Source organism: Heterodontus francisci, chromosome 21 (genome assembly GCF_036365525.1).
Source record: "Heterodontus francisci isolate sHetFra1 chromosome 21, sHetFra1.hap1, whole genome shotgun sequence".
In the NCBI taxonomy this organism is placed as follows: Eukaryota; Metazoa; Chordata; class Chondrichthyes; order Heterodontiformes; family Heterodontidae; genus Heterodontus; species Heterodontus francisci.
In genome coordinates this window covers 72668632-72680591 of record NC_090391.1, presented here as the reverse complement: position 1 = coordinate 72680591, position 11960 = coordinate 72668632, and positions in this window count along the sequence as shown.

Genomic DNA, 11960 nt, shown 5'->3' with positions numbered 1-11960 from the left:
GCAGAGATCTGATGAAGATAATTTGCTGGATTTTGAGATGTTTGTTTTGTCTGCACCATTTTATTTACAATGCAGTCAAAGTTGCTGTTCAATTGACTGCCACTAATAGCAATGATCAGGGGTATAGCCCATGTCATTGGAGATTTATCCCCAGCATAAATCACTGTCTGTTAGAATGGATCAGTTCATAATGACTGCCAGAGCTCTGATTCTCAGACCAACACAGGTCAATGCCTCACAAAGAAGCTAAATATCCAATAATGCAGAAGATAGGACGTATTTGCTATCCAATTCTTTCAGCCTTTGGAGTTTCCGGTAAGCCACTTTTTCTCCAGTTGTTAATGGCGTAAATTAGCATTATTTGATTGCTGTATCTGAAAGTGCTTTACTCGCTCTATGTTTTACACAGCTGTCTGTTCACTTTGATCATTTGAATGACGGATTGTCATAAGTCTCTGTTCATTTGGTCCTGTCGCAGCTGCATAATAACTTTGATCACTGTTAGTCAATTCCTTGCATTATTACTGGTTTATTGTCTTTACTGGATGTGTTGTTGGATGATGGAATATCCTCACATTCTAAATGTTCGGACTTGCATGGGTTTCTTTATGTCTGTCATGATTTTGTTAATCAAACCCTAGAGTTTTATTTGGTTAATGTCAAATCTAACTGTACTGGAATCAGATGCAAGGATTATGTATGCAAGAATATAAGTAATAGGAGAAGGCGTAGTCCATTCGGCCCCTCGAGTTGTTTCGCCTTTCTATAAGATCATTCCCGATCTGATCTTGGCCTCAATTTCTCTTTCCCGCTTCTTCGTCATCACCATCATATCTACGATAGTTCAAAATTCTCTCCATCATAGACTGAATATAATCAATTGATCAGCCTCCACAGCTCTCTGGGCTCGAGAATTCCAACGATTCATCACCCTTTTAGAAAACAAATTCTTCCTTATCTCCTTCTGAAATGCTCGACCTATGCCGCCTAGTTCCGCATTCCCCCTCGAGGGAAAACTTCCTCTCGCCATCCATCAGTCAAGCTCCCTCAGACTTTAGCATGTTTCAATACTTCTCTCATACTTCTAAACTCGAAAGAGCATCGGCCCCACCTGTTCAACCTTTCCCATCAAGACAGCCCTTCACCCCAGGACTCGAATCGTGATCCTTCTCTGAACTGCCCTCAATGCATGCATACTCTCCTTAAGGAGACCAAAACTATACACAGCAATCTAGATGTGGTCCAAGCAATGTTTAAGAACAATTAGCAGCCCATCAGGAGTTGTTAAAAGTTTCACTTTGTTAAACAAACCTGTCTTGGAGTATTACCTCATAAAACTAATTTTGGTGATTTATAATGACACAGCTAAAAGTCTCAGTGTGACAAGGAGGCAGTAGTTTCTTCCTTCCTCAACATCGTGTCTCAGTTTAACTTGGATTTCAGTTTTTTTAATGGTCATCACTGTTGTTGTATTATTACCTTGTGTGACCGTCACGCTGCTGCAAAGTTCTTGCAGCTGAACTGAATTTGCTGCAGACACGTTGGCATCTCCTTCTCTGAATCACTGCGGATGAATTTATTTACTTCACTTGACTTCAATTTAATAGTAAAAATGTTCATTGTCTGTTGGACATTGTATTTGTTGGAATCCAGAGCCCATTTCTTTATTTGCAGATTATAAAACGCAGCGTTATTGTGTTTTTTTTATTGACCCATCCCACAGACTAATTCTGAACTTCAAAGTTACAACAGAAATAATTTCAATTACTGTGAAATAAAAACAGAAAGTGCTGGGAAATACTCAACAGGTCAGGCAGCATCTGTAGAGAGAGAAGCAGAGTTAACGTTTCAGATCTGTGACCCTTCATGAGAACTGGCAAGTCTTGGAAAGGAATTAAGTTTTAAGCAAGTAAAGGAGCAGGGGTGGCTTGGTGCGGAAAAGATAAAAAGGGAATGTGTGTGATAGGGCAGAGGTCAGGAGAGATAAAATTAAAAGCTGTCCTGAGGCAACAGCAAAGAGGGTGTTATTGCTTCCATTGAAAGACAAAGCATTAGTCCAGAGACAGTGTTAATAGTAAAGTTATGAGCAACTCTGTCTGCACGAAGAACAGGCTCATGGTTAAAAAATACAACACGATAAAAAATATTTAAAAATATAAAGACAAAAAAGGTCAGTCATGCTCTGAAATTACTGAACTCAGTGTTCAGCCTGGAAGGCTGCAGAGTGCCTATTAAAAAGATCTGGTGCTGCTTCATCGAGCTTGCATTGATGTTCACTGGAACACTGCAGCAGGCCAAGGACCGAATGTGGGCATGAGAGCCGGTGTGGGGTGTTGAAATGGCAAGCGACCAGAACCTCGGGATCATGCTTTTGGATTGAGTGGAAGTGTTCCACAAAGCAATCAACCAATCTCCATTCGCTCACCCAATATAGAGACAGCACCACAGCGTAGGGCAGGCGATGGTATAGTGCTATTGTCGATAAACTAATAACTCACGCACCCAGGAGCTGCTGCTTTGGGGACGTAGGTTCAAATCTCCTCTCAGCAGGAAGTGGAATTTGATTTCACAGAGTAAATTTGGAATGGAAAGCTGATTTAATAATAGCCATGAAACCATCATCGATTGTTGTAAATGCCCATTTAGCTCATTTATTGCTTTAGGGTTTGAAATTTGCTGACATGTGACTCCAGACCCACAGCAATATGGTTGACTCTGAAATAGCCTAGCAAGTCACTAATGTGCATAAAACCGCGAAGAAGTTAACAAGAATAAAACTGGATTGAGGCAATGGCCATATCCAACAAGAGAGAACCTAGCAATCTACGCTTGATGTTCAATGGCATTACCAGTGCTGAATCCCCCATGATCAACATCCGGGGGGTTACCATTAACCAGGAATTGATTTGGAGTAGACAGAATGTGGAATGTTTCAATACATCTTAACTTTAAAGTATCCCAGCTCAACCAGTCCGTACAAAGCTACCCCTTTACCCTGGAAAACAGCCCAATAAACCTTCTCATATCTGGCTTCAATGCGTGTATATTGCTCGTCAAGTAAGAGGACAACAATTGTAAACAGGACTCAAGATATGGCGCCACCAACGTTCTGAGAACATTTTCACCGAGTGGAACTAGACTGTTCTGTAGTCGTACTTCATAAATCTAATTTTGGTGACTTATAATGACACAGCTCACAGTCTGGCAGGCACGGATGATGGGAAGGAGGGTGGGGAATGAATGTAGGAGGGTGGGCTTTTCGAAGGGTGGGTTGTTCTCTGCTGGGGCCCTTTGTGGGGAGGACAGCCAAACCTAAAGAGAGGACATTCATTTTACTGGGCTTACTTCCACTAGCGGCAGGAATAGGCCCTTAAGCAGGTAATAATAGGCCTCTTAGGGCCCTCAATTGGCCTCTGGCCGGGAAACCCTTTTCCATGCAAAATTTGTAGCAGTGTGATGGAACAATGACGGGACCTTCCTCACCTTCCAGCCATCGCACATCGATGGGACACGCGCCTCCTATTCCATCTCTGGGAGTGGCTTGGCATTACATCCCGGCCTATTAGTCAACACACTTCCCGCATTGGGAAAAGGAATGCCTTACTGCAGTAAGGGCTTCGTTCAAACAGTTAGAAAATACAATACTGTCTGAATACTGTAAACATTTTTTACAAGTAACTTATTGTGTCCTGCAGAGGTGACATGCAATCATAAAACACATACTATATTTTACTAATACTATATATTATTTAGCTGACAGTGGCTGCTCGCCTCATCAAAGTTCAACTGCCCTCTGGTGAGGGCTTCAAATTTCGCCTCGATAGAAAATTCTTTAGCCTCAGACGCCTCTGTGTCAAATCTAACCCTATACGCCACAGACATACATGGTCGACAGTTTGTGGATGACTGCAGTGTCATTGCCCATACTGCTCCAGATTTCAAAGTCATCTCGATCTCTTCAATTCTGCACGGAGGGGACTTGAATGTCCTGTATTGTTGCCAAAACAAAACTGATATGTCAACTTATTTGTGGCTATCCAAATATTCCATATCCGATACATGTTGAAGGAGAGACTCTGGAATGTGTTGAAATGTTCCCATAACCTAGCAACCACCTCTCTCAAAAGGCCGCCATTGATGGGGAGATCCAACACTAGATCAGCTGTGCCAGCTCAGCCATCTACAAACTACAGCAGCGAGTGTTTGACAGTATAGACTTCTGCAAGTCAACAAAAGTGCTAGTGTACAAACAGTTGTCATCGCCGTACTCCTGTTCCACTGTGAGACCTGAACTGTGTATCAGCAACAAATAAAAGCGCCAGAGAAATTTCATCAGCGATGACTCTGCTGCATCCTCCAGATTAACGGGAAGAACCATCGAAAACACGCTAGTTTCATTTTTGAAACCAGCTCCACATGCATTCACGCAAATTTGCTGAAGAACAACAACTTCGATGGACAAGATACTCTATTTGGATGATCAAAAGTCGTATCCCCCGCCAGGTACTGTTTTCCCAATTCTCAAATGTCCTCCAGGGAGGACAAAGGAAATGTTTCAAAGACACTCAGAAGCTCTCTCTGAAGCGCGGCAGCTTTGATATTGATGACTGGGAGGAGTTTGCGAAAATCGTTCAAAATGGGACAACTTGTCTATCATGCTTTGAGTCCAATCTCCTTAATGATGAAGCAGAGTGGCGACAGAGCAGGAAAGACAAGGAATCAAATCCCACACTCGGGATCCCACTGCCTCGTGTGAAATCCTGTCCCATGTGCCCAAAAATCTGTGGATCGAGAATTGGCTTATTCTGTCACATGATGACCCATGGCAGAAACTTGTGAACCTATGTACACGTCATCCTCGAATCAAGGGACAACCGACAATTTTACTAAATTTACCAATAACAAATGTAAGATTAATAGGATTGAGACAAGTCAAAATTCTCACAATTGAGAGCTTTCCTTCAGACTTGCTTCTCTTCGAACTCTGGTCAGATCATCAGCAATGACATTGCTTTTCTCTGCAAGATGTACAATTTCAGGTGCAAATGGCTGTAACAATATTCTCCACTGAAACAACCTGGCTTTCTTTGTTCTGCTTTTTCTGCAGAAAAACGAGTGGGTTGTGATCCCCATAAAGCAATATTTACCAGTGACTCGTGGTCATATCTGCATTAAAGTGTTGTAAAGCCAATGCAAGATGACAACACTGGTTGAAATCCCAAAACAGAAGCTTTTGCAAATTTATTTAATTTCAATTAATTAATAAAATTACTTAACTAATAAAAGACAATTTGTAATTGAAGGCTATTCTCAGTAATGGTGCCATGAAAACTGACATCTGGTGCTGCAAACACCCACCTAGTTGACCTTGAGGGAAAGAAATATGCTTGTCTGCTCTGCATGCGACTCCAGACCCACATCCATATTGTTAACTCTTAACTGCCTTCAGAAATGGCCCAGCAGGCCATTCAGCTGTCAAGGGCCATTAGGGATGGGCAGTAAATGTTGCTTGTGCCAGGGTCACCCGCTTCCCATTACTTCAACATCAACTATTATGCATTGAGACAAACAGTCTGCATTGTTCTAGTCAAGTCAGTGATAATCTGAAGGAGATGAGTACACCTCCAAAGATTTCCCTTTGAAAAGAGTCTCCAGGAGATTGTCGAAGGTGATTTGAGCCAGTCCAAATTGTGGCCATTTTTCAAATGACACAATGTAAACTTCTACTCCCTCTTCACTAATTTTACTTACCAGCTTCGCCATACTTTGCCAAGTCAAAGCTACGAGGAATTTCCCTTTGGTCAATCTCATCTTTCATCTCCAAATCACGTCCTCCAGCTTTGAGTCTTCCATTCTCAATTCAAGATTTAATGCAAATTACACATGAACAACAATTAAATCACATTCTATGTTTGTCTAGCTAAAAGATTACACGTTAATTAGTTTATGTGATAACAATAGTCCGTACTAATCCTCTGAACAGGATTATCAACACGATGGTGTCAAACAGTTCCACAGTAAAAGAAAATCACGAATTTTCTCCAATAGTTTTCCACGGCCTCACCTCCAAGATGCAGATATGGAAGTACTGATTGAGTGTTTCAGTGCCAGATGGACTAAGGCAGTGCGAGAGGCTAGCGATGTTAGGCAGGGGTATATTTTATGACTGAAGGGTTATGACATTTGAGGTTCATCAGGAACCAGCAGAATAAACGTTACAAAAATCATACTGAGCCTGGCACAACAGTTAGGATTGGGAATAGTGTTAGTGAAATGAGTATGGACTCTGTGGGAGAGCGAAAGATGATTGCTTTGGTATTTCATATATTTAGTTGGAGAAAACTGAAGCTCCTGCTAAACAGACATTTGTAGTATGGTCACACAGAGGCAGTGGAAGGTCGAGAGAGTTGGCGGAGAGCTGGACCATGGTGTTGCCAGCACACATGTGGAAGCTGACCCCATGTCATTAGGTGCTGTTGGCATTGGGTAATATGTAGATGTGGAGGAGGAGGAGGCAAAATAGGAAGGTCAGGCACAGGCTGGCGGGTGGAGGGAATCCATTGCAGAGGAAGGTGTGGCTTTCATCGTATCGGTAAGACATGAACCAGGAAAGGGCAGTTCCAACAAAAGTGCCCAATGTCAGAGATATGGAGAGATCACGGGCAAGGTTTGATGCACGTTTGGAAGAGAGGGTGGAGATCGTGAATTTTGAGACTACGACCAGGTTTTAAGCTGAGGACCAGTTTTTTAAATGTAAGCCGTTGAGCAATTTGAAATGTAATGTAGGTCAGTGAAAACCATTGCGTTGTGTGAGCTGCTGGACCTATTGGAGGATGGAGATGCACAGTAGAGTTTTGGATCGAAGGAAGGTGGATATTGGGGCCCCAGTGAGGAGTGAACTGGAGGAATAGTGTCATGAGATGGCCAAGTTTTAATTTTACTAGTCTTTAGCCACTGCAGAATGAACTGATAAACATTTGCAATAAAATAGCAGCGAGAGGGTTGTCAATGCAGCACGCTCAGAGGCTGCCCCTACTATCACCCAGGTGCAACCCTGAGCATGGATATAACTGTCGTCGTGTCAAAGTTCACATTTTAACTGCTTACGTTCCTGGATTCAGTGTATACTCTGGAAAACTCTGTAGCATTTATTCATGAATCATTAGGAGTGAACATTGTCATTGCAATTGCATGAAGCCTGCATGTGAAGTCGCTCATTATTGCGGGATCTGTCCTGTATGCTTACATGTATCGGCCTTATGCCCAAGAGAGGTCTGATTAATATATGTTGCTGGACTTTAAGATATTCATGTTGTATGTACCATTTTATTTGCATCGCAGACAAAGGTACCGAAGTAATGCGTTTGTTCAAGTGTCTGTCACTAATAGCAACGATCAGGGGAATAGCCATGTCAGTGGAGACTTATCCCCTGTATAAATCAGGGCCTGTTAATATGTATCAATTCAGAATGACTAACAGAGCTCTGGATTTCGGAACAACACCAGTTGGTTCTTCTCACAGAAATGGGATATCCAGTAATTTATCAGATTGAAGATATTTACTATCCAGTTCTTGCAACCATTGGAGTTGCCGGTAAGCTGCTATCTCCAGCTGGTATTGTTGCAAATCAATATTAAATCGACTGTTGTAGTTGATAATGTCATTCTTGCTGATTGTTTTACGCAATTGTCTGTTCTGTTGAATGATGGGCTACCCGAAGGCTCTGCACATTTGGTGTTTTAGCAGACGCATAATGACTGTCCTGATCTTTGTTCACCAAATCCTTGCATTTGCATTGGATTATTCAGTGTACTGAATGTATTGTCCGTTGATAGAATGCCTCAGATTCTAAATGCTCGGGCTTGCACGACTTCCTTTATGTGTAATGATTTATGTTGTTCCATCCCTGAGAATGTGATCAGATTAAGATCTGAAATTAATGTATTGGAGTCGGGTGCTTGGGCTAAGTACGGAAGAAGATAAGCAATAGGAACTGGCGCAGGCCATTGGCCCCTCGATCCTGCTCCACAATACATTAAGATCATTTGTCATTTGATCTCGGCCTCAAAACCATTTTCTCCCTTGTTCTCCACAATTCTTGAATAGCCTACAGTTCAAAAAACTCTCTATCTTGTTAGCGGGAATTAACCTAGAAGAATCACTCGACAGTCAGGTCTGCCCCGATGTCAAACAGCTTATTGAGTTGCGCCAGCGGGGAGCAGGTCACTGGGCTGTCCAGATGCCTCTCCACCGAACAAAGGAAAATCATCCATACTTATACATTTTTAAAACAGTTACTCAGCCCATCCTGGCTGGACATTATCCAATCATAACGGTTATTGATTACATGCATTACACATATTACCAATTAGATCACTCATTAGGCATCATATGGCTACGTAATCAGCTCATAGCAAGCCCCCTGATCATCTTGTGCAGTTTCCCAGACCCCCTTATCAACTATCCTTGAGTCTTCACAATGAATCCTTCTACCTCTCTCATGCTTGCATTCCTGATTGCTTTATGCAGTCTGCAGTTACAGAAAGCAGCTGCCTTATACACTGATATGAGCGGCACTGCTTGGTCAGCCTAACTGTCTGTGTCTCACGGTACCATTCTCAGGGATATGACTTAGCCACTCTTGTTCCCACAATGCCTTGGGTAAATACTCCATTTTGTAACAATATGTGGCTATACTTTCAACTTGTACATGAATATATATATATATAGATCTTCACTAGGATTATATGAATCTACTTACTCAAATAACATTTAAACATTATCATGTTTGCCGCAGATGCCTCTGCGCTTGGGAGTGTCCTTCAACAATCTTATCCTTCAATATAATCAATGACCCAGCATCTGCAGCTGTCCGAGGTCGAGTATTCCAAAGATTCATGACTCTCACCGAAAATGAATTCCTCCTCAGCTCCACCTGAAATGTGTACCTTTTGCAGACCCCCACCCCAACCCGCGTCCACTCCCACCCCCCCCAGTTCTTGATTTCCCCCTCATGGGGAAACATACTCTCACCATTCGCCTGTGGTTCTTCCTCAGAATTTCATATTTCAATATGTCTCCCATACCTTTATACTCTGAAGTTTATAGGCTGAAACTATTCAACCTTTCCTCGCAGGACAGCCCCTTTTAACACGCATCAGTGAGTGAGGCTGCTTTGACCCTCTCTCAATTTATGTGCCCTCTTCCTTAAATAAGGAGAACAAAACTGTACACAGTAGTCTAGTTGTGTTCCCGTCAAGGTTTTAAGAGCAGTGATCAGACCATCAGGAGTTGTGGAACTAGCCTGGCCTGTGATATTGCTTCATGATTCTAATATCGGTGATTTACGATGAGGCAGTTCAGTGTCCTCTTTCCCCAACATCAAGGGCTGGATTGTAAATGTTCACCGACGCTGGTAACGGTGGCGTTGGCGGGGGTGGGGGGGGGGTCGTGTGGAGGGGTGGGAAGGGGGCCGACCCAGCAGCTGGGGCAGGGACGGTCCTGATCTCAGCGGCGGATGAGACCTCGTGGCAGCCTCCCCGCTGCTTAGCGATATTAACTGCATTAGAATATGCAAATGGTTACTTTGCTTTTATTAATATGCACGCCGCAGTGATTCTGCCAGCAGGTTTGGATTTTCATTCAGGCGGCGGCAATGCCGTACCTTCGAATCCCCGAAATAAGGCGCCACAGCTGTGGGGAGGGGGAGGAGGTGATATTGCGAGTGCGGGGAGCTGAAGCGGGGTTACAATGCTGCGAATTGGTCGAAGGGGTAATGGGAAGGGGGTAAGGACAAAGATTCTGAAATTTAAGGGGGTTGGGGCGGTGGGAAGTTCAAATATTAATAGTAGGTATTCCGGGTGCGGGTTGGGGGTGGTGGGGGCTGCAAAGGGCAGGAATAATGTGTAATGCCATTGGGGGTGGTGGGAGAGGGCATCGAATTTTTTTTTTCATTCACTTTTGTAAAAATTAAAATAAACATGTCTCTAAAAATTTAATCGATCATTTAGGGCGGCAAGCCCATTAAAAACCACGCCAGAAACTGCGCATTGGTGCTGAAAGCCCATGCCATGGATGGAGGGACGGCTCGCCTCTCCCGCCACGTTATCATTAGTTCGGAGACAGCCGACCCGGCCATGCTAATGAGCCACACATTTGGAATTTCAGAGGCTGTGCGACTCAGTGACCTGTGTGCGGGTCACAAAATTTTCCACCCGTCACCTATTTTGGCCCGAAGAGTGGGTTTCACTGGAATTTCAATATTTTATTGGTTATCACTTTGATGAAGCATTTCCTTGTGGGAATCTGACATTGCTTCAGAAGTCTAGCAACTGAACTGAGTTTGCTGATCACGCTTTAACATTCCCTTCTCTGATTCACTGCAGTTCAATTTATTTACTATCAGAGGGATTCGTTGTAAATATATTGATGTTATGTTGTATCAGTTTGGACTGGATTTCTTGGAATCACGAGCCATTCTAGTTAATTGCCGATTATAAATCGCAGTGTTGATGGTGTAGTTTTGTTGATTGAGCAAATCCACAATCTAACTCTGGACTTTAAAATTACAAGAGATTAAATTTAAAATAGCATGGGTTCTGGTCTGGAAGAGGTACTCAATTTTATGTGTTCTATGTATTGCAGATAGATTGAACAGTGCCAGCTGTGGGAATGAGTGTCCACCCTACCTGTGTATATGAATGTCCTGGGTTATTTGTGGGATGTGCTCACGATGAGGTCAAACAGCTTTCGGTATCTGTACATACAGTTCTATTTTCACAACACTTAAACCAATTATACCTTCGATCTCTACATTATGTGCATGCTACCACTAAACAATAATACATGAAAGAAACAGATACTGGAATCTTTTTATGTGATGTGTAGTTAAGGACCGAATTCTCGACCGTTACATGAGCTTCTTGTGTACTTTGGTGTTTAAAGTAAATATTTGAATTGAAGTAAGAAAGCAATCCAATACAGGATGTGATTATTGGTGCCTCCCAGTAATCTGGACTGAGGGGACAGCTTTTCACTGTATTTCCACATAATTTGAATTAAGGAACCGAGGTCCATACATCTAGGTTTTCTGACAGAGAGAGAATGAGGGAGAGATGGTGTGAAGGAGAGAGAGATGGAGAGAGAAACAAAAGGAGGGACAGAGTGAGATGTAGATACTGAAACGTGGAGAGCAAAAGAGAGATTGAAAGATATAGAGAGAGACAGAGGGAGCTGGATATGTACATCCATGACAAAAGGGGAGACAGAGGGAGGATGCAACAAGTTGCATCAATCAGTAACAATCCCCATTCTCTGCCCAGTCATGTGTTCAGGTTTTGTGTGAATGTTTTAGGGGCGAGTGTTGCAAATGTCTTCTGCAAATGCCTATTGATGCTATATCAGTTGTTCCATTTTAAATCTAAGATTGACTTTATTGAATGCATTTCGAAAATTGAAACATTCTATTGTCACTCTCTGTCCCTTGGTCTGTGTGTGTGTCTGTGTGTGTGTGTGTGTGTGTGTGCGTTGTGTGTATGCCTGTGCGTGTTTGTGTGTGTCAATGCCTGTTTCTCTCTCATCTCTCGGAACATCAGTAAAACTCCACTTCCGTCTGTTAGTCATTTTATGTTGGCTGCTTTTGGTGAGACCACAACTGCAGTGGGTGCACTTCTTATGCAGGCTGGCCAGAAACCCATATTCCGCTATTTAATGGCATATTCTCCATGCTTTAAACACTTTAATTGATTAATTCATAACAATTGATCAAATCTGACATTAATTACTGCTTGACGGTCTCTCGGTTTTCTTTCCTCCCAGGCTTATTACAAACACTGATATTAGCGTCGAGAGAAGTTCGACTTTACCTCAGTATTTTGAAAATCTCAATCCCTGATTCGACACCCAGCAAAGCATATTATATGATGCGAGGCTGCAAATGCTGCTACACTCAGTATGCACA